Below are 24,878 nucleotides of genomic sequence, written 5' to 3' on the forward strand. Positions count from 1 at the left end.
CATGCAAAACATATTTCCACATTAGCCAAGTCTGAAAAAAAGCAAGAAAAATAAAAGAAAAAATATGCTTCAATGTGCATTTTGAGTCTATTATATTACCTTCAAAGTTCCGCAGGATTTCATTATAAATGAGGTAGTAATATGATAAAATCCATTCTAGTATTTTCAGCAATGACCTTTTTTAATTATGGTTCAAGATAGACCTGCCTTATACCAGAGTATAAAACCCACCCAAAAAAGGTCATATTATAGTGAGATACCCATCAATTTATATATTCACCCCAAATCCCCCATTTCTTACCATATATTTTCTCTCATAAAAAGAGGGGACAAAAAGTAACAAGCATTTGTTATTCACTTACTATGGGCAGCTAGGTGGCACAGTGGATACAGCACCAGCCCTGGAGTCAAGAGGAGCTGAATTCAAATCCAGCCTCGGATCCTTACTAGCTATGTGATCCTGGGCAAGTCAATTAACCCTGTTTGCCAGGAAAACTCCAAATGGGGTCACAAAGAGTCAGACATGACAGAAATGATTCAACAGCAACAAAATGCACTCACTAGGTGTAGCCAAGCACTGTGCTCATTTATATAAGCACATTGCTCTCAATTGCTACTGTTGAAAGGCTAAAACAAGAAGTCCCACCAGTACCACTACCCCTAGCAACTTAGAATCACAGTATCTTAGTGTGTAAAAATTTCTCACAGGTCATCTAGTCCAACTCAATCCTGAATAGGAATCTCTTCTATAGAACATACTCATTCATTCTCTACTTAAACACCTCTAGTGACTGGAAACTCATTTCCTTTCAAAGCAACCCATTCTGCTTTGGGATAGCTCTAGTTCTTAGAAAGTGTTTCCTCTATATTAAGCCTAAAATTTGTCTGTCTGCAACTTCCATTTATTTCTCTAATTTTTGTTCTGCTGAGGGACAAGCAGAAGAACAAGGCTAAGCTCTATTTCATATGGATATGCACAAACTTATAGACCTAAGCATTAATTTTCCCACCATTATCAGAAGATAACTTGTAAGAACAGTAGTAAAACACTGTGTTACTTTCAGCAAACAGGGTCACACACCTCTTCAACTGATCCTATCTTGCTAACAACTAAAGGAACTCCCAAAAGAGGACATTTTTAGCTGGGGGAAAATGCCATATTGGCTTTCAAAAATTGAGTTTATTGGAGTATGCAATTAAATGTAGTATATCCTTAAGGAATATTTTCAGTTGATTTTCTGTTTATGTGTTCGGTTGGCTTTTTAGGGACAGGGATTTTCACTTCCTCTCTTAAAAAAAAAACTAGATAAAATTACATAAACTCCCATTCCATGAAGTACTAACTAGGACATCTAAGATGTCAACATTAAAGTCTGTTGGGGTGTGTGTGTGTGTGTGTGTGTGTGTGTGTGTGTGTGTGTGTGTATGTTTTTCCTGGCAAGGACGCAGACAATTGTCATTGGCATCTATTCTCCAGGATTAACACATGAGCTATCAATCTTTCAAAAATTGTTAGAGACCAAAACTACCCAGTTCTGAATCCCCAGGTATTTGTATAGAAATACAAACATTAAGCCAGATTTTCTCATTGCCCCCTTGGGCACCTTTGAAAACAAAATGAATTCCAAGTAGACACCTGGTGCATTATAGATCACTCTAGCAAGTTATCCTTGTGGCCTGAGTTCATGGTAATTCCAAAGTCTCCTAACATACAACCAAGGAATTAGCTTAATATGGGTGATTTACTTATGAGCTTAGCCCTTGCCTTTACATGGAGTGTTAGTGAAGGATCATTCACTTCCACCAGCAATCATCATAACTACTCCCAAAAGAGCTTTCCTATGCAGGACAAGAAAGCAGCAATTACTGAACAAGAATGGAATGTCTGGCCATGTAGCTGGCTGAGAGTCATAGATTTAGAGCTTCACAGTCATCTAGTCCAATCTCTTCAATTTATAGGCAGCTAAGGGCCATAGTGGAAAGAGTACTGAGCTTGGAAAACCTCAGTTCAAATCCTGCCTTAGATACTTGCTAACTGTGTGGATCTATCAAGTCATTACCTCTCAGACACAGTTTCCTCATCTTAAAATGCCGATAATAATAGCACCTACCTTGCAGGGTTATTATAAAGTGCCTTGCAAACCTTTGTGTTGTTCAATTTCAGTCGTATTTGATGCTTTGTGACCCCATGTGGGGTTTTCTTGGCAAAGATACTGGAGTGGTTTGCCATTTCCTTCTCCAGCTGATTTCACAGATAAGAAAACAGAGGGAAATGAGGTTAAGTGACCTGCCCAGGATTATATAGCTAGTAAGTGTCTTGAGGCTGGACTTGAACTCAGCTCTTCCTGATTCCAGGCCTGGTGCTCTATCCACGGTACCACCTGGCCGCTCAGTTGCAAATTTTAAAGCGCTAAATAAATACTAGCAATGATTACTAGTAGACATAAAGGTGAAATGACTTGTCCAAAGTCAAATAAGTAGCAAGTGGGAGAGTTGGAACCAAAATCCTTTGGACTCCAAATCCAGCCTTCTTTCCATTGCAGCAAATCTGTAGCATCCCTCTCAAAAAGACCTTAATGGGATGCCTTTTGAAATAGTAGCACGACAGCATCCCTATAACGATCAGGAAAGGCAGCCCCTATCACAATGGAGTTTCTGTTCCAGAGTAGGGCTTGAGTGTGTGGGAAGTATTGACTTAGGAAGCTTCCAAGGAAAAGAGAAATCACAAAGGGACCTCACATATACTTATCCACTTGTAAGATCCACCAATCTCTGTGAAGTATGGCTAGGACAGCAAGGGCTGTAGTTGGTCCACTTGAGCTCTTTCTTTAAAAAAAGTATTCTGGATTAGTTGTTCTAAGCATCCCACCTCCTCTTCCTAGATATATCTCTGGGAGATGAAGAAGTTTGGCAAGGCAGACATTTCCCCCCTTCCAAGTAAATTCTTAACGAGCATCATTCACTTTATAAATGTTCATTGACTGATTCATGGGTTTATGACAACCCCCTCCATGACCCTAGAACAATACAGCCACCACTATCCCAGCACAATAGGAAAGGCAGAAAGCAATGTCAGTACTAAGCTAAAGCTTTCTCTTCTTTCATGTAAGCTATGGCCTTGAGCGAAAAATCTTTGAATAGAAGAGAGTCCTTTCCTTGTGCCTAAGGACATAACCCACAGAAGATGTGACATTAAATACTAATGAGAACACGTTGCACTTGTGTGACTCATTAGGAATGTGACAAGGTCACACAGGCTTCTCACTGTGAAGTGATACCACCCACCCATATGTTTTCCAAATTTCTCAGCCTTGAAAGTCAAAGGGTTGCCGGGGGTGGTGTGATGGGACAGGCTAGAGCCTTTCAGTGCACATGTGCCAGAGTGATGAGAGAAGCTGGTGGGGGGAAGGGAAAAAGGGGGAGGGAGCATAATAATTTTTTTTAAAAAAAACTTGGGTCTGAAAGTTGGCTCATGTGTGCTCAAAGTATCTTTTCCCTGTCTCCAGGCTCCGCTGTGAATGGGCTCAGAGACTGGAAAGGAGAATCAAGATGATCCAGGAGTCCCAGGAAGCATCCAAGAAGTCATCCCAACACCCAATCGAATCTTTCCACCTTGTCAATAAAACAGTAGCCTAACGTTATAAATAAAATGGTAATAGGAAAAGCACTGTTTCATGGGAAGTGAAAGCCCCCTTAGGAGATTCCTGTGGAGCAGTGAAAAGATGAAGCCTAAGCCGAATGTGGGGCAGGAATTTTAAAGTGTTAATTTGAGGTGTGTGTGTCACACAGGAATATGTTCGATATGAAAATTGTTGCCATATTCAGATCATAGTAGAATCCTTTCAGAAAATTACTCATCGTGATATAGATTTAACGGTTCTATAGATCAAATTCTGCCTCCCCAAACTTAAGTACTACAAGTGAAAGAAGTCTGGGAGACCTGGGTTCAAGTTTTCCATCTGACACAACTGGTTATGTGACCTTTTAATTTCTCCAGACCCCAGAGAATTCTCTAAGATTAGAAATCACATATGAGTTTCTGACTCGCATTGGTGGGGGGAGTTTCCAAATCAGAAGTTCTCCATAACCATGAGCACTCTCCTCCCCCTGACCCCACCTCCTCCCACCACCTCTACATACACACACGAATCTCACAGGTCTTTTCCTTGACACCAGAGTTATCAATGACTACACTCTACTTCTTATCCCATTGAGTTCTCTGGCTTCTCTTTCTTGCTAATTTAAGTAAAATTTGTCTAGCACTAATGCTCAAAATTAACTCAAAAAAATTTAACACAGGAAATATCAGTAAAACCACATACTTATCTATTCCTCAATTCTTTTTTCAAACTGTGCTTAAAAATATTTGTAGCAACCCTGTGAGATAGATGAAGTAAGTATCATCATTCTCATTTATTGTAATTAAGTAGATTGAAACACAGAGTAGAGAGATTAAGGACCATAGCACATAGTAAAGACCCACCTATGAAATGAGAATCAGAATACATAGGTTTGGGTTCTGGCTGCGGTATTTCCTAGTTTTGTGATGGTGGACAAGTCATTTAGCCTTACTAAGCATCAGTTTCCTCTTAAACTATGTCTAGGAATTAGTAGTTAAATCTTATAGATAATCTGAAGTTACCATATAAAGTTTAAGTGACTTGCCCAGGGTCACACATCTAGTCGGTATCAGAGTCAGGCTTTGAACACAGGCTTCAAGCCCAGATGTCTAACCACTAACTGTATTAGATCTTCCTAACTTGTAAAATAGTGAAAATAATACTTGAATTTCCTACCTCATAGGGTTGTAGTGAGGAAAGTACTTTTATAGACTTTAAAATGATTTATATTAACAGCTTTCTTATCTTTTTTCCATCGTTTTTAGCTAGAAACTAACCAGGTACAAGTCACTATTCTGCTTATTATTCTTTTATGTTTAATATTCTAACAACTAATTCATAAGTAGATAAATAATTAACTTTTATAGTTTGATAAAAAGTATTAGAAAATAAATCCGTGCTCTGTGGGTTTACTGAAAGCATCCTCTTATAGCAGAACAACAGACATTCAGCAAAGCCTGATCCCATTTCTACTTTTCCTGCTAAGTCTCTATATTTTGAAAGTTTTGAGTTTTGTTTTGCTCAAAATTCCTGTATGTGTATGCCACTTTCCTTTTCAAAATAATTTAGGATGTCAGTTTCCTCTATTTCATTAGTAGCTGGAATTTACAGAACTTCATTTCATGAAGATTTTGAATAACCTTGAGATTTTGAACTCTTTCCTTTTCAGATTTTATTAGATCCTCCAATTTTATCAAATCTAGGTTTAGGGAAAGAAGTTTTATTATTATTTATTTTTTTAACAAAAAAAATCTATTCTCTCTTCCTCCAACTCTCTCCTTCTACCCCATTGGAAAATGAGAGAAAGAAAAAAAAAACTTGTAGCAATTATGCATAGTCAAGCAAAACAAATTCCCTGATAGACTATGTCCAGAAAACTCATTTCACAATCTGTACCCTGAGTCTGTCACCTCTGTTAGGAAGTGAGTAGTACATTTCATCATGGGTCTTCTGGAATCATAAATGGTTATTGCGTTGATCAGATTTCTTGAGTCTTTAAAGATTTCTGACTCTACAATGTTTTTGTTACTGCATGAGTTCTGATGAAGTTTTATTTTATGATTGTCCTGTACTGGCTGGCAATATGTTATTTTATGACTTGGAGCCGAGGGTGATGTTGACAGAAAGCAATATGAAACCTTTGCCTATAACTGGTGAGATTAGTTGCCAATTTCATCATTTTATAGTACTGGCACACAACAAAAGCATTCATGTCTTAAGTCCATTTTATGCACATTGTGGTTCTTCTGCTTTAGGGGTCAGGTATCTTCATTGAAGCATTTCCAACTGGAGAAGTATTGGTATTTCTCATTCGTTGTCATCATTAAGTGACATGGTGAAGGTTATTGAGAGCAAAGGATTTTAGATTCAGGGCTGAAAGATACCTAGGTTGTTATCTAGTCCAACTCCATTTTAGTGAGCCCTGGAGACATTAAATACTGGTTTGTCTTCCTCCTAGTTCAGTGTTCCTGTACATCTAGACTTAGAAACTTCTAGTTTTATGTCATTGAAGTATTTAATGCCCAAGATAAGGTTATTAAAATTGCCTGCTGAATACTTACTTGGTCATTGCTACTGTTTTGTAAATCCCATTGATAAATAAAATCCTGAGATAGTATGTCAATTAAAAGTATGAAAGTCATGCATTAACAAACATGACTTACATGGTAGGAAGATGCAGGGAAGTAATTTTATATGATGGTATATTTAGAATGGAATTAGTGTCTTCATGACTTCATGTTTTAATTTTTTTGGAGCACACTCATAAAGTGCGTGTTCGTGTTAAAATTAGGAGGTACAGTATCTTCCGGGACATTTGTGTTTATGCCTTATTATCACATAGTGATCATCTCACTCACCCTTTGGTATCCACACCACCTCCTTTGACATTAAACTCTTTGATGCTAAACATTGTCTTGGTCATGGACAGTCCTAGAGATTTCTCGACCAGATTTTCTCTATTTTTAGCATCCACCTTTTCTTTGTGAAAGGTTAAGTAGAAGTTCTTGAAGTCAAAAGATAAAAAGTGAAGAACAGAAGAAAGAGAAGAGGGGCAGCTAGAAGGTGCAGTGTATAGAGCTCCAGCCTTGGAGTCAGGAGAACCTGAGTTCAAATCCAGCCTCAGACACTTGACACTTACTAGCTGTGTGACCCTGGACAAGTCACTTAACCCCGATTGCCTCACCAAAAAAAAAAGAAAAGAAAAGAAAAAAAGAAAGAGAAAGAATCGATTGTGGATAGAAAGAGCATAAATTATGGGCACAGAGAATAAGGAAAACATTCGAATGGGTCAGTATCGCTTATCTTTTTTGGATTTTTTCAGAAAATAGGCCAATATGGTGGGCAACACGGGTGTAATGGAAAGAGCACTGGTCTTGGATTCAGAAGTCATGAAGTCAAGTATGAGTTCCAACACTTGCTAAGAGTGTGCATTCTCTGAACCTCCATCTATTTGTCTGTAAAATGTGGAATAGAATATTTGCACGTTATCTTATAAGATTGTTGTGAGGAAAGAGTTTTGAAAGCATAAAGTATCACATAAATAGAACTAATCATCAAATGAAACAGAGGCTGAAAGTAATGTAAATAAGGGCATAAGCACAAATGCTGCCCAAAAAACCTCTATACTCCTTCCAGGCTGGAGAGGAAAACTCCTCTCTCTGAGGTCTATTTACTTACCAAGAAAGTGTGAGGAAGACTTTTTCTGAAATTTTGGGTTGGGGTCTCAGAAAGTAAATTTATCCCTAAAATTTTGCTTTGGGAGATAAAGAACTAACTGATTTTTAAAGGAAATGTTGAATGAAACTATCAATAAAAGTTAAGTTGAAAATAGGAGATTAAAGGATAGCTAGGTGGTGCAATGGATAGAGCACCAGCCCTGGAGTCAGGAGGGCCTGAGTTCCAATCCAGCCTCAGACACATAACACTCACTAGCTGTGTGACCCTGGGCAAGTCACTTAACCCCATTGCCTAGCCAAAAAAAAAAAAAGAAAAGAAAGAAAATAGGAGTTTAAGGTAACATCATGCTCATACAATTAACTGTCTTTATCACTTGTCAATTCAAGATAAATATAATCAGTGGTATTTCCTCTTCTAAACACTAGGTGAGATATAGAGTTTCCCAAAAGTCTTAAGAATTTTGGGAAATGCTCTATAGTCAAGTGTGGGGCCATACTCCATAGAAAAATTTATTTATAACAAATGCTGTCCTTGTGACAGTGCTTGTCCTTTTAATTTTTCACCAAAGTCTATTTGGAAATTAAGTCCCTGTGTTGTGTCTGATCTGAATGTACTGAACAACAATGAATAGTATAGGGGCAACTGTCTGTAACCTAAATGTATAGCACTTGGATAAACATGGCTTTGTAATACAGTGGAAAGATTCAATAAATATAGAGGTTACATTAATCTTTGGACTGTGTTCTGGCTTTATTAAATATGAACTGGTCAATTCTGACCTCCATTCAAAACACAAGCAAACAAATAAAAGCAATACCTCTCTCTCTCTCTCTCTCTCTCTCTCTCTCTCTCTCTCTCTCACACACACACACACACACACACACACATCCTTGCTACATTTAGCCCTAATTATGATCCTGAACTCCAGTAACGCATTGTTAACTGCTTGCAAGATACACAGTCCCTGATCTTCTGTAGTATCTCAAATTTAACATGTCCAAAATGAAACTCATCTTCTCTCTAATCTTGCCACTCCTTCAAATGCCCCAGTTTCTTTGAGGGCACCACCAACCTCCCGAGAATCCATTGGAACTATCCTTGATACTCTAGCTCATTCTCCATATCTAGTCACTTGCCACACATCGTTGTTGGTTTTGCTTTCATAATATCTGTGGCTTCCTTCCCTCCACTCACTTAAGCCCCATCCTAGTTCAGGTCCATATCACTTCTCTCCTGGTCTATGTAGTCATGGTCTTTTCCTTAGTCTCTCTTCTTCTGGTCTTCTGTCTTTTCCAAACCATCCCCCATATAACTGACAAAATATTCTTCCTAAAAAACAGGTCTGACCATACCACTCCTCTACTCAAAAAAAAATGGGATAAAATACAAATTCCTTAGTGTGGCTTTGTAGGCCCTCCATGGTTTGGATCCTACCTACAATTCCAGCCATATTTCATACTGCTCCCTTTTAGAAACTTCATCTTCTGCCCAAACTAGACTATCGGTCATTCCCCTACCCAAACTCTATTTACCACCTCTGTGCATTTACACAAGTCATTGTTTTGCACGCAATGGATTTGTTCTTCATCTCTGCCTCTCAAAATCTTTGTGTAACTTTAAGGCTCAATTCAGTTGCTACCTTCTCTATCAACCCTCAACTCATCCCCCCTGCAACCTTCTCATCCTTCCAGTTGTCATGCTCTCTCCCTACTCGATTTTCTCTATAACATACTAATTTCTTGCCTGATTTGTCTCTCTCATCTACTCACCATGACCACCTCCCCCCAAGTAGAATGAAAACTTGTTGAGGACAAGGACTATTCACATATCTGTAAAATGGAGACAAATACCTGTAGAACCTTCCTCACAAGGTTGTTGAGAGGCTCAAATGGAATAATGTACATAAAGGTACTTTGCAAAAGTGTCCCTATTAAAGTTTTAAGACTTTTAGGATAGATAGCTGGTAAAGGTATTAGCTGTTTTAATCACGAAGAATATTTTTAAAAATAAAAAGTGTAAATTCTAAGCACAGAAAACCATGAAAATGTTTAAGCCTTAATAGCTATTAAAGCTTCATACTGCACTAAGACTTTTGCAATACCTTGTATAAATGTCAGTTGTTTGCATCATGAAGAGTAGACAAGAAAAGTATAAATTCTGAGTGCAAAAAATCATGAAAGATATTTGTAACCCCACTCCCAATTAAATGTTCTTTTCCATTACTCTTTTAAGTCTTGTACTACAATGCAAACCTACTTCACATTGCTCAATTCCCTTGATACTGTTAAAAAAGAAATAACATCTTTGCATCAAATTATTACCTCTGTTTTGTCATAGTCTATCTGTGCCTACTGTTTATTCTTTGCATAGGGATCATGACTATCTTTGTGAGTCATCAGCATTACTTTCCCTTCAAATACTTTTAAATATACGGAAAGTCACATGCACAAGATTATAGCCATGTATAAAACCAGCAGCAGGAGCAGATGGACTCCCAAGCAATAATGATGCTCTTTTTGTACAATCATCCCCAGTAATAAAGCAAGCTACAGAAGACAGTGGGGGGAAATGCATCACAGTGGCAAGATAGTACGTATGTAAAAAAATTTTCAAAGGATTTATTTAGGTTGAGGCTATTTTTACAACAGTAGTCATAGAATAAAGAAAATGAAGACATTTGAAAAGAGCATGAGGTCTATTATCCTCACCTATCCCTATCTTTTTTGTTATTGTTTGTACACAATTTTTTAAAATTGTTACCACACTTAATTTTTTTGTTTATTTATACGTCTCCTATTAAACAATAACAAAAATGAAAAAAATTAAACTATCTTAAACTGCATATTCCAGCAAAACAAATCCCCACGTTGCCCATGTCTGATATGTCATTCTGCATTTTGCATTCATCAACTGTCCAGCAGGAGGTGAGTATGGTGTTTGATCTTTGTCTTCTGGACTCAGGTTTTATCAGCTCACTGATAGAGTTTAACATCTTTCCAAACGTCTTTTTTTCTACACAGTTATCATCCCTTAAATTAATATCATTCTGCTCACTTCATAGAGATTTCCCCATTTTCCTCCAAAACTGTTCTTTTCATCACTTCTTATATCACAATAATATCTCATTGCATAAACCATAATTGGTTTAGCAATTTCTCAATAGGAAGGCACTACCAAATTAGCACTCCCTTGAAACTCCCCCTCCAAAAAAGTTATGTAAAACAGTGTATGCAAAATTCCAAGCTCTTAGTCTGTCTCCTCTCTATTGAAAAGAAGCAGAGGCATTTCCTCAGCTCTTCTCTGAGACCAGGATTGATTGATAAAGACTGTTAAAGGGGCATTGATTTTTCAACACTATAAGCATAAATAGAGAGATCATTTTTAACACTTGCCAGACAGCCTGTATATGAAAGATTCCCAGTCCTTTTATAATAGCTCTATAAAAGACCAAAGGGTCCCTTGTTTTTGGAGACAGTTCTGAGTAGAAACTGGTACTAATAACAGTGACCTTTTTCTTTTATAGCAGGAAGGATCTGGAGTAGTAGGATAGATCTGGGGAGGGATGGAAAAGGTTAGGACATGGTTCTTAGTTAAAATAGAACAAGATCTAATTACTTTATTCACATAACTAACCATAATTAACTTAATTCCAAAGCAAATAAGCCAAACACTCTGCTAGGCACTAGAGATAGAAATAGAAAAAGCAAGATAGTCTCTATCCTGGACAAGCTTACATTCTAATAGAGAGAGAGGGATGGCGGCCAGGGAGTAGTGTTTTGGAGCAGAATGTCAAAGGAATACTGATTAGTCATAGTGCAATTAATCAATTGGGGTAGCTAGGTGGCACAGTGGATAGAGTGCTGGGCCAGGAGTCAGGAAGACCTGTATTCAAATCTGGTCTCAGTTACTCACTAGCTGTGTGACTCTAAGCAAGTCACATAACCCTGTTTGCCTCAGTTCCTGATCTGTAAAATGAGAAGGAAAAGGCAAACCACTCTAGTATCTTTGACAAGAAAACCCCAAATGGGATCACAGAGAGTCATACCCAGTGGAAATGATTCAACAACAATTAATTGATTGGTATAGTCTTTCCAGAAATGTTAGTATTGACTTAATTACTATTTTTAGAGCTAAAATTAAGAATTGAGGAAGAGGGAGGAAGGGGGAGTACAGGTCCAGCAACTTGATATAGCACAGTAGGCCTAAAACCAGATAAGATAAGTCAAATCCTGACCAATAGGAACTCTGAGTTCCAGGACAAGGAGCTTGAGTTCTAATGGGAGGAGGAGGTGATGGCTAAAGTTGCAAGGGACGTAGCATAGAGAAAGGCATGAAGTTTCCATGCAATGTTAAACCATCCATTCGTCAAAAATTTGTTAGTCATCTATTATGTACATGCTATTGTGCTTGGTACTATGAGAATACAAGGAGTAAAATACAATCCTTGCGCTTTTAGGAGCTTACCTATGCATATAAAAAAATGATAATAAGGAAGAATGCAAAAGTAAAATAAAGAGAATCAAATAAAGAGTTAGAGGAATTCATAGGAAAGAGAGAATTTAAACTCAAGTCTGCCTGACTCCAGGCCCAGCAGTCTATCCACTGTGCCACTTAGATGCCTGTATATAACATTAGACATTGGCTTGCATTGTCACAGATTACCAAAGCCTGTTTGATATAATGCAAATATTATTCAATCAAACAGATCTCTTCTAGCTCCAAGATTTTAGAAATCTCCAAGGGAATGTGATTCTAATGCTGACTATTACTTAAATAATGGATTTATGTCCTTTTGTTGTTGGGGGTGGGGGGAGAGAGATACATTTTTTGTTTGGATACAACAGACACTTCCCAGAAAATATCCAAGCAATCACATCTCCCTCCCAACTCGTCACAAAGCATATTCTCTAAAAACAGCTAAGGAAAATGACCTAATAACCTCATTGCACATAATAGCATACCATTTCCCACTTTTGTAGTTTAGTTATTGATAGCAGAAAGGCAGTGTATTAGTTTCAACTTTGAAATATGGTACCACCACTATCTGTTTCATTTGACCCAAGTGTTGTTGCCTTGAAATATTGTCTTTATTTACATTGCTATAGTCATTGTTTTGTTCCTTTGTTCCTGCTTTCTTCACTCTGCATCACTTCATATAAATCTTCTCATTTTTTCTGAGTTCTTTATATTTATCATTCCTTTATAGCACAATAATATTACATTGACTTCATATATTCCAATTTGTTTAGTCATTCATGAATTGGTGGGAGCAAATATTTTTTAACACAAATAATGTTGCTATGAATATCTTTATATCTATGGGCTTTACATGGAGTTACAGTCCCAGTAGCACAATGGGCAAGAGATTTCTTGAATTTTGCCTGATTTTTTTTCTTTTATTGAATCCCAAGCACTTAGCACAATGTCTTAGCATAATACTTCTTGAATGATTTATTTGGTGGCATGAAACATTAAAAAGTTTATGACTTCCCCATAGTTTCAATTCTTTCTAATCAAGGTTTTAGAAATAGAGTATTCTCTTATCACCAGATAGACAGGGTATTAGACTTTTCCACCATCCCTTATTATCATCTCCTCCATCCCAGGTAGTCTCATCTCTCCTTTGACCTTCCTCTTGTTACCAACATAGTTTTTTTTTTTTTTAAAAAAAAAAAGGTTTTTGGTTGTTGTTGTTCTCCTTAGCTTTTCTTGTCAGCCTCAAATCATTCATACTTTAGCACTCCTGGCAACATTCTTATAGAACTGCGTCAATCATTCGTATTCATCCTTCATTACCTACCCTTGTTTTCATCTTTTATGCATGTCTTTTTGAAATCTGTCAGTCAATGAATTCCTTGTACCTCTGTCTCTTTAGACAGCTCCTCCTTTTCTTCATCATCAGAACTGTTCTTTGTTGCATCTTCAAATTTCAGTTTTCAGAACTTCCCATAGCTTTTGGTCTTATTTTGCCTATGGAAGTTCAGGCCAAGAGTTCTATCTATGCTTTTTCTATACCCTTTGAAATCTCTTCTCCCAAAATCAAAAGGGGCACATCAGAGTATGAACCTATGCAATATCTTTCACCCCAGTCTTTTTTATCTCTAATGACTCTGCAGGATTTGGCTCTGTCTTCCATTTCCTCTTACTAAATACTTCCTCCTCCCTTGGCTTCAGAGACACTATATTCTAATAATTCCTCTCTCTCTTCAACCATTGCTCATCTATCTCCTTTGCTAACTCTTCATTTTCTTCCCAATAAGTGAAGTCATTTACTCCTTGGGATTTGTCTTTAGCTCTTTCTTCTTGGAAACTCTCTTTTCAACTTCATTAGCTCTCATGACTTAAGGCAGTGTGGTTCAGTGGAAGGACATTGTATCTGGAGTCAGAGGACCTCTGTTTTAATCTTGGTTTTCCCACTTACTACATGGGTGACTGTGGTAAGTGACTTTACCCCTCTGGGCTGTTTTCACTTGAAAAATTAGAGTGTTGGGTTAAGTGACCCTTAAGATTTCTTGCAAACCTAATCCTATAATGTCTATATACATGATTTTCAAATCTCCAGCTCTGACTTGCATTCTGAGCTTTAGATCTATATCTCCATCTATCTATATCTCCTCCTTGAAGTTTCCCAAGACCTCAATTCAACGTGTCTAAAAGTGAACTTGTTATCTTACTCCCTAAGCCTGCTTCTCCGAATTTGTTTATTTCTGCCAGTGGCAACATCATTCACCTTCTTTCCCATGTTCAAAACCTTGATGTTATATTTGATTCTTACCTCACACTATCCCATTCATATCAGTCAGTTCTTGTCACTTCTACTTTAAAAGAATTTTTCACATTCATGCCTTTCTCTTTAATTCGTCTGTCAACACTCAGTGCAGTAAACACTTAAGAAGTACTAACTCTACCAGTACTAGGTGCTGGAGATACACAAACCTTAGATAAGATATAATTCTTGCCTTCAAAGAGTCTACAGTTTAGTAAGAGGATAAGGCAAAAACAGATAATGGGAATATATAATATTGTGTGATAAATGCATTAGATTGCTGTAGAACAAAATGCTATAAGAAATGTGCCATCTTTAGGGTGGGGACAGGTGGAGGAGGAAAGGAAAGAAAAGAAATTTACATGGCAATTTTGTTGTACATTTGAAAGGAATAACAAGTTGTGCATAATAAATTTGCAGTTTCATGTACAATCATCTTTTTTATTGTACTGTTATGGAAATGCATGTTTTATTCCATAAATTACAAATAAAAAAAGAGATGTGAGGAGGAAGATTAATGTCAAGAAGGTGGATCAGAGAGAAGGTGGCAATTGATTCGGGCTTTAACTGTTAGGCCAGAATTCAGTAGGTAAAAAGAAGGAGGGAGAATATTCCAAACATACTTTGTCAATAGCCATGGAACCCAGTTGTCAGGAGTGCTAAAGTATGAATGATTTGAGGTGCCTATTTAGAGGATAAGTTCAGTTTGACTGATACATAGCGTACATGTGACAGGTTATAGAGTCATGTGATTGGTGGAAAGGAGAGTTTGAACTTTTCTAATAGACAGCAGGAAGCCACTGAAGATTTTTGAGCAAAGGAGGGCCATGACCAGATACATGTATAAAAAAGATGATTCTGCTAGCAACACTGGTTAGAGAAAAAGAGAGTCAGAAAAACCTATCAGAAGGTTATTTTAATAGTCCAGGTGGTCAGCAATGAATACATGTATTAGATTGATGGAAATGGAAATATAGAGGAGAAGATTTATTGAGGGGAGGACAAGTAAGAGGATAAATAGAAAAGACAGAGAGGATATGGATAGAAAGGAGAGAAGAGAAAGTGTGGAGTTGGAATTGACTCTGATGTCTTATCAAGGCATGGAACTGATCCCAGGTTTTCAGAAGCCACACCAGTGAAATGCAAGCCCTGGTAGATTATGTTAATCTGGAAAGGTTTTGAGTATGGGTCAGGGAGTGAATTGAATGCTTGTCATCTGTGGACTAGCCTCAATAAATTCAAAAAACCCATCACCAGGTTGACTACAGTGTAATGAAGTCTTCTGCCCCAGCAATGTTCTAAGATTATCAATCAATCAACATTTATTAAGCACTTACTACGTGCCAGGTACTGTACTAAGCACTATCTTCTAAATTATATATGGGTTGTGATTTATGCTGGTAAATGTAATACCATTGTCAATGAGAACACATATCCTTGAAGTGTATTAAATTAGTAACAAATTAAATATGAGAGGTGAGGCTTTTTCTATGCCAAAGCATTCATTTTCACCTATCCAAACTATTACAATAGCCTCCTAAAAGGTCTTTCCATCTCTACTCTCCTTTTTCCTAGTGATATTTCATATATACATCAATATTACTTACTTACAAATCAATCTATTCAAGTTGCTCTTCTGATTAGAATTACTTGGTGGTTCCCAATTACCTATTGGATAAAGTTCAAGCTTCTCTGGTATTCAAGGTCCTTCCATCATATGATGCCATCCTACTTTTCCAGTTTTATCTCATATATAATCCCACTTCTGCCCAAGTCTGGAATTATTTTCTGAGAAATCGCCCTGCATAGCTGAAGGAAATACAACTCCTGATTGACCGGGGGAATAGTGACCCAAGATGCAGCATATCACTTGCATGAGTGGAGAAGGGCTTTCTTATGATGGCTAGATGAAAGAGGGGATGACAAAAGGTAAATTCAGACTACTAAATCCTTTGGAGTCTTAGGCAGGTGGGGAACCAACTTTCAACATGACCCTTAACTTCCAGTACTGACAACCCTAGAAAATGATAAGAACAAATTACCTTTGGTGAGATCATCCCCTCTCCTTGAGAATTGATATCTTATTCCTTATGAAGAGTTCGTTTACTCTTTGTATTCTTTAGTCTGCCTAATCTGCATAACTTACCCAATTACTATTTACTATTTACTCTGGTAAAGAGGTTCATTGGCTATTCATGATCCTCTTTTGTGTGAACAGTACCAGTTGTGAAGAGCTAAGTTGGTGATAGCAAATTAAGTATTACCCTGCTCTTGAAAGTGACTGGGGAAGAGGCATTGTTCCTAAGCTACAAATTGTACCACTAGATTATCAATATTTGAGGGGTAGTGGAAAGATATAATTCTAGCCCTATATCCCCCTTGGAGACAGGCAAGGAAGGGAGTAAGTGCCCAAGAAGCCTTGGTCTTCCTCCTGGTTCCTACAAAAGCAGAAATGATAATCACCCTTAGAGAAGGATAGTCTAGATCCAAGATTAGACATCTATCCATACTACATACAAGTCAAGCCATATTTTTTTTTATATTTAAACAGCTCCACACCATATATATCTTCCACCAAAGGTATCAAACACACAATCTTGAGTGGGACCCAAAACAGATTAAAATGTAATTGGGACATATTAAACAAAAGAAATAAAAATAAAATATATCAACATGTGGTTTCCTAAGTCAATATGTGGCCTGTAGGAATCCTTATGCATGGGCATTTTTTTTGTTATTGTTGTTCAGTCATTTCAGTCTTGCCCAACTCTTCGTGACCCCATTTAGGAGTTTTCTTGGCAAAGATACTGGAATGGTTTGCCATTTCCTTCTCCAGCTCATTTTACAGATGAAGAAGCTGAGGCAAACAAGCTTAAGTGACTTGCCCAAGGTCACACAGATAGTAAGTATCTGAGACTAGATTTCAACTCAGAGAGATGAGTCTTCCTGATTCCAGGCCTGGCACTCTATCCTCTTGCACCCCCTAGCTGTCCTATGTGTGGTTTAGTGGATCATTTCTATTTGAATTTGACACCACTGTCTCACACATGTTACTCTCCTCACACTCTGTGAGCTCGAGCCAAGCTGGACTATTCTCTGTCCCCCAATTATGCTCTGCACGGTCGCATGTCCTTGAGACATGTCACATGTCCAACAGTTCAACCTGTTCTCTATGCCTGGAATGTCTTCCCTTCCCCAATTTGTTTATTGAATTCCCACCAACGTTTTTGAAAATCAATTTTGCTTTGACATAACAGCCAAACCCAAAATCATAAACACACTACCCCCAAAGTATTTTCTTTGAAAATAATCAAGAAAAACTGAAAAGAGTGAATGTGATTGATCTATACAACCTGACATTTTTGTAGTTTGTCAATAGAAAGAAAAAATTCTACTTTAACTGGTTAGTGTCTGAATCTTCCATTGTATTAGCCCTGAGTTTTCTTGCAATTCAATGATGTCTTCATCTATTTAGTTGTAGTTGTATATTTGGTTCTGCTTTCTTTACTCTACATCATTTCATACAATTTGTCCAATATTTCTTTGAATTTTCCATGTTTGGTGTTACTTACAGCACAGTAATGTTCGATTAACCATTCCCCTGTTGTTCTCCACATGGCTTATTTCCAACTTCTTACTATTACAAATAATGCTACTATGAATTTTTTGCTCATCTGGATATCTTCCTGATGTCAAAAACCTCCAATATAAGCTTAGTAATAGGATTGCTGGGTATGAAGAATGTTGTAACTTTTCCTAAGTAATTCTAAATTGATTTTCAAAAAAAGTTAGTATAATCACAGTTCTACCAGCAACAAATTAACCTACCTATGCATTCTGTAAAACCTAATTTGTATATCATCTCCCTCATCAAGACTTTCCTAATTCTCCATTGATAATAACCATCCCCTCAGATCTCAGGCAGAACTATCACGAATTTATCAAATATTCTCATAATTTATAGTTATCTGGGTAGGTTTCTTACTGTCTCACAAAACTATAAGCTCCACAAGGACAAGGACTATATCTTACCTAAACTTAACTGTGCACCACAAAAAACTCACAGAGGTGCCTCAGGATACTTTAGAGAGAAATATGATGGATGAATATCCACTATATGAATGTCTATCTGTGAAGCCACCTAGATACTTAGATCTCTTGTATATTCCTGCCTCAAGTTCAGTTCAATTCAATTCCACAACCATTAAAAAAAAGTTGCATTTGTGTTTCCCTACTCCCTGCTGAACCTAAGTGCTAAAGCCACTAAGTACTAAAGCTCAGAGAATCCTAATTATATTTGCAATATCATAATTTTTGGGAAGGGGAGGTTTCAGAGGTTGCTGTTTAAAAATCAAACAACATAAAGAAAATTAATGTGGAATAGGAGATAAGAATGAAAATGTCCAATCCAATTCCAGAGTTAGAGAATTTGGGCAGTGCCCAACAGGCACTCACATCCAATTAGCAAGTAACTGTGGTTATAGAAAAATGAAATTAAAATATTATTTTTTTCTCTCAATTCATAGGAATTATTTTTTAATGGCTACAAAGTTGATAGAACATAGTTATATTAAGTTGTTTGGATTTAACTACCTAAAAATGGATCTGTATTTTTTTTGACCTGAGGGCACCAGCAAAAATTACTGAAGACAGCACTAAAAGGCAGAAAAATTTAGGTTAATAGCAATGACCAATATTGATCCCAGAGAACAGACAATGATAATATCTCTTTGGTAAAGAGATGGGGGACTTGGGTGCAAAATACTACATATATTTTCAATTTTGTTTACTGATTGGTTTTACTTGTTACAAGGGAAGGTTACAAGGGAAACACCAATAAAAAATTTTTTAGTGGTTGTAGAATTGAATTGAACTGAACTTGAGTCAGGCACAGCTGCAATACAAAAAAGATCTAAGTACCCAAATGGCTTCCTGGATGGAATGCCAGATCTGGAGTCAAGAAGACCTGAGTGTGTAAGGGCAGCTAGGTGGCACAGTGGATACAGTACCATCCGTAAAGTCAGGAGGACCTGAGTTCAAATCTGACCTCAGACTTGACACTTACTAACTGTGTGACTCTGGGCAAGTCACTTAACCCCAATTGCCTAAAAAAAAAAAAAAAAAAGACAACCTGAGTGTGAATCTTCCCTCAGACTAACTATGTGACCCTGGGCAAGTCATTTAAAGTATCAGCTTGAGTTGCTGCATATTCAAAATGAATGTAACAATAGCACTTTCTTCTCTAAAAGTACCATCCCCTTCTCTGTAGATATCTTATATATATATAGATATATATAGATATATATAGATATATATAGTCTCCTCAGTTAATACATGAGCTCCTTGAAGATAGGGCTTGTTTTTGTGTTTTTGCCTTTGTTTGTATCCCCAGTGCTTAGTACAGTGCCTGAAAGCACTTAATGAATGCTCCTAAGTAAGCACTTAATAAACTCTTGTTGATTGATTGATTGATTGATTGATTGGCTGTTGTGAGGAACAAATGTGATATATACGTAAAGTGCTTTACAAACCTTAAAGCACTATATAATTGTTAGATACTATTATCATGTGTTCCTGAAAATTATTTGTAAGCTTAATTTTTATAAATCAAATACAATATTTAAAGAAACTTGTTATGAAACCTTTTTGCAAGTGAAAGACTCATTAACAATTTATCTTTTTTGGTAACTTCAGATTTTTTAATATTAGCTATTTTGCATGAAGAACACATTCATATTTGAGTTTTTTTCAGCTATGTAAAAGGAATATTAAAAGACACAGATTCCTACAACCTAGAAGAGTTATAATAACCCACAAAAGAACATTTTTTGAAAGAGTAGCTATTTCTTATATAAGTCCTAAATTCTGCTATGTTTTAACCATTTCCTTAGGAATAATGGAAAAGTGGCATGAAAGAAAAAGAGTTAATTAAAATAATATGATGAGTAGTAAGAAATAATTCCAGAAAAAGAAACTTGTGTAAATATGTTAGTTACAAAATAAGTTAGAGTAATAATAATTATTGATTATAACATTTTCATAATACCAAGAGTGACAATCATTCCAGGGAATTAATGGACTATATATGCCAACAAAAAATGTGAATATTATACTGGGTTCATGTTATATATGTAATTTCTAATTTAGGTTGTATGGCTATAGTTATTACATAAATACTTTCATAAGGTAGTAACTTAGTGCCCAATAACCCAAGGCAAGAACCTCTAAAAGTATAGTGAGCTACAAGGGATAGCATTTCCCATCTGAAGCTAACATATCTAATAACCTGGAACTAAGTCTCTTCAAGGTCCATTTATGAAATGTATACACTTATGCTAGAGTGATGACAGCTATTCCATTTGTCCAGAATGAGATTATGCTTCAGTAATAAGCACTAGATGGACAACATTTGTATGAAAGATTATGTCAACAACCTTAACAGAGAGCAACCATGTCTAGAAAGTTTTATATATGCTCCATTGACCCATTCACCTTGGTCCTTCCTCCTCCCATTCCTCACCTTTAAAAAGCTTATTTGAAACAAAACATAGTCCTTTTCTTGATAAGGCTGAATCATTCTCTACAAATCTGTTGATTGAGCATAATTCTGGAGACTGTACAGAATGGACATTTGAACAGAATGGACGTTTCCTTTATTCTGCACCAAGACCAGCTCAAACCAGTCCAGTGATTCAGGTTTGGTATTAGAAATAAGTGATATAAATACTTGAAAACCATAAAATATAATAAAACCAACTTGAATTTCCTTATAATAAGATTTTAAAGGATGGACTTTCTTGTTAAAGACAAATGAAAACTATACCCTTCCACATTCATATTTTCCATGGCAATAATCACATTAAGTCTAAAAGGCTTCCTCACAGAGGGAATTCTGCTAAAATTCCTACTCCAACTCTAGCTAGACAAGACTTTCTATAACTCTATGCCTCTAGATCAGCCAAGTTCCAAGGATATCCTACTGGACTTTTTAAAGGGAAACCATCCCAGTGTATATAAAATAAATGCTGTTCCTACAACATCCCACCCCTTAGTGGCAAGAGCCCCAAAACTCTCCAGTGGACCATCCACCACTAATAATTCCTTAAAATTACTCTGACTTCAGAAAGAAGCCTAACACAGAAACCTAGCAAAACATAAGTAATAAAAAAATAAAATACAAAGGTTCTCTTAAAAATACAATCCAGGAAGTGCAAGTGATATATCAAGAGCAATTCATAAAGGATCTTCCAATGTAAAACAACAATAATGAACAGGGACCTCCCTGGGCACAGTTTCAATGATAACATCTCCTGTACCATCACCAATTGTCATCACAGGTCCAGGTCATCTAGAGCAAGGTAGCTAACAGGTCATTAACCTCTTTCTTTCGTGCATCATGTCCCTGGTTCTACATTGATACCAAGACTCACTCCATCCTACCACTAATTCATTATTCTCTGGCCCATTAACCAAATCTTCTCCCACCCTCAGAGCCCCATAAGTGGAAGGTCATCTCTCTTTTTTTGTCCTTTTAGAGGTCTCCAGTAAGGGTCTACCTCCTTCTTCTGTAGGTGTTGGAACAGATTCCTCTTACCATCTCCTAGTGACTCAAGATTACTGCCAAGTTCATTAAAGAATCTCCTCTCCATGAGGTGAATTCCTTATGATCATGATTATAAAAGGCCACCTTTACCTTACCCACATCATTAAAAAGCAAAATACTTCCTACTGATCCCTCTCTTTGGTTTCCTAAAATCCTTTTTAGGAGAAAGTTGTCTGAACCACCCATAGGAAAATAAGACCTGTCAATTAAGGGGGATCTGAGTTGTTTTCCAAGGATATCTAGATTACAGAGATTTCAGTGGTAGCAACTGGCCTTATATGCCAGATTAAAATGTAATTGGGAAATATTTAACAAAATAAATAAAAATTAGTACAACACAGGTAATGTTAATTTGTGGTCATTATGTGTCCTATAGGGATCCATTTCTATTTGAGTTGGACAACACTAGTTGAGTACATCACAGTCAAAAACCTCAAAAACTCTGAGTGGAGGATGGAATAAGGAAAGGCAAGAGATGGCCAACTGGGATTGTATCTAGAAGTAGTTTATCCTTATCAGGTGAATCTTCCAGGAGGCTGAATTCAAGAAACTGATAGACTGGAGAGCTTTCCCCCTTTTTAGGGTGGCACTGATTTATCACAGACACAGCTTCTAGGACATAGAACACCCAACCTCAAAAATCAGGGGCATGATATGGAAGCTTTTTTTAAAAAATCCATTCTAGCATTCAACAATGCCAATTGGAGATTTAAAAGGAGGTTTTGATAACCCAGCAGATGTCATTGTAGCTAGCCCAATCTTAAACCTGTGTCACAGCAAATTGAATGTCCTGATCAGAGGCAATGGTACAAAAGCCCTATAAAGAAAAAAAAGATATATTCTGTAAGAACTTGGATGGTAGTTACCATGGTGGTACTACATTGGCATTCTCTGAATGGAAACTGGAATAAGGGGAAACGTCTTGCACTGAGATGGGAGACAAGGGCCAGTATAATCAATCTACCAAAGGCAGGTTATAAACCACATGATATCATATCATACTGATCCTTCAAAAGCAAATGCCCTGATTGACACAAAGAGCGTTATTGAGAAGTAACCATACCATCCTTAGCTAAGGAGATCATATTAACCCATTCTCAAAGCAACAAAGCAGCATCTCAGCCTCTACATCCAGACTGATAATGTCCAATGGTTTTTCAGTTTAGACTAGGGGAATATCAGTGAATTTTATGGACTATGGAGTCATCTGGTTTCTCCCCACCTAGTGTATTCCCTCAAACTTACTGTATCTCTGCTCCTCTTCACCCACTAGATGGAAAACTCTTTGAGAGTAGTATCTGCATCTTATTTAGTTTTTGTATCCTTAGCATCTTGCTCATAGTAAGTATTTAAATGTGTGTCCAGTTTGTTAAATTATGTGGGTGGTAAAAGAACAGGATAGAGAAAAAAAAAAGATGAGCTAGATACTAAGAGATATTCTATCATCTTTTTTTCCTTCGCTTCATAAGAAATACACCTAGGGAGCAGTAGTTGTACAACATCTGTAACCTCTAAAGTATATTAAATAATGCCCAGCATGCAGATATTCAATAAATAGTGACTATGATAAATCATCCAAAGAAGGATGCAGATAGCAATGGGAAGTCCTGATAGGAAAAACATCATGTTTTGGAACACTCCTACTTAGCAGGAAGGTAGGCATTGAGGAAGGGAGGAGGAAGAAGGTCATTAAAGCAGCTGGTGCCAAAGTGACCTGAATCTTATTCCCATCAATCTGACTACAACCACCTCTCCTCTCTCTTGAGCAACAACGTGAAGGACTGTCTCCCGTTCCTTCCTACTTCTAACAAACTATGCTTCCTTTCTAGAACTTCTTTTCCCCTTCCAGAATGTCCTCTATGTTCATATTGTCCTATTTCGTTCACCTAACAACAGTGAGGGAAATGAGCATGCAGTGTTATGTAGCCTAATCTCAAAAAAGCCTCAGAAGGGATGATCTTACCAATTGAACCCATTCCCCAAAGGGAGTGTCCTGCATCCCTCCAACTTTTTTTTCCCCTCCAACTGTAAAATAGGAATTAAGGTGTTTCTACTTAATTGTTTCCCAGGGCAGAGCTGAGATGAGGCATTTGAGGGCAAGAAGAAGGGCTTAAAAATCAGAACCCACCCCCATATGTTACTAACTATTGGAGGCTATGATCCTTCACAGTAATACAAGCAACTTAACTCCAAACAAGAAATAGTGGGATTTCTTGGCATTTTTCAAATGCCCCTTTTCAGCCCCCAGTATATTACACACGTCTTTGTGTCATACCCTGGACAGATGGCTGCTTAAGCATGCTACCACCTCTGTCCCAGATGTTTGAGGAGAATCAATGAGATGTGATTTGAGCTTCTGAACTAATGAATTTGTAGATTTCATAAAATTACTGACTTGCAGGTTGTTTAATGGAAAATCATTCTATTTTATCTAACGACATTGGATGTCCAAAAATATTTTGTCATATGAAAAATATGGGTGTTCTTTTTTCTGTGACCTTCAGAAATTGTTCCACTTCCAAGTTTTCTTTTGAACATTTTTTTCCCTTTCCCTGCTAATACAGAATCAAGGGCAAATGAGCCGTAATGAGGGGAAGATTGCCATGGCATTTGAAACCAGATCTACTTCAAGTGTCAGCAGTCATTTCATCTTGGGGAAGGGCAAGCAGAGAGAGCATGAGGTATAATTTAGAATTGAGATTCTTCAGTAATGATGGCTCTATGTATTTGACAGGATGGCAGTGGGCGGGGAGAGAAATCAGGTTAAGAGACCTAAAAATAAAGTTTATTATACACTGTCCAGCTGTACTGTTGTTTAGCGTGACATGACAGATTCATCAACATAAATATAGACAACTGTAAGAGAATGTGAGGAATTTTACCATATAGATGATTTGAAGGACATAGCCCAAAAAAAGCAGTTGCCAACAGGGACAATCTTTTCATAATGCAGTTCAAATTGCAAAAAGTTCATAGTCATAGACTTACAGCTGAAAGGGACACTGAATCCAACCCACTCACTTCATAGATGAGAAGACTGAGGCACACAGAGTACAAGTGACTTGCCCAGAGTCACACAGCTAATAAGTATCTGAGGTGGGATTTGAACACAATTCTTCTTGATTCCAAGTCTAGCTCTCTATCCATTCCTTCATGTTTCCTCTCCATTTTTGTTATTGTTCAGTCATTTCACTGGTGTCCAATTTTCTAT

The sequence above is a fragment of the Vombatus ursinus genome, unplaced genomic scaffold, assembly GCF_900497805.2.
Source record: "Vombatus ursinus unplaced genomic scaffold, bare-nosed wombat genome assembly UNPS02014807.1, whole genome shotgun sequence".
Taxonomy (NCBI): Eukaryota; Metazoa; Chordata; class Mammalia; order Diprotodontia; family Vombatidae; genus Vombatus; species Vombatus ursinus.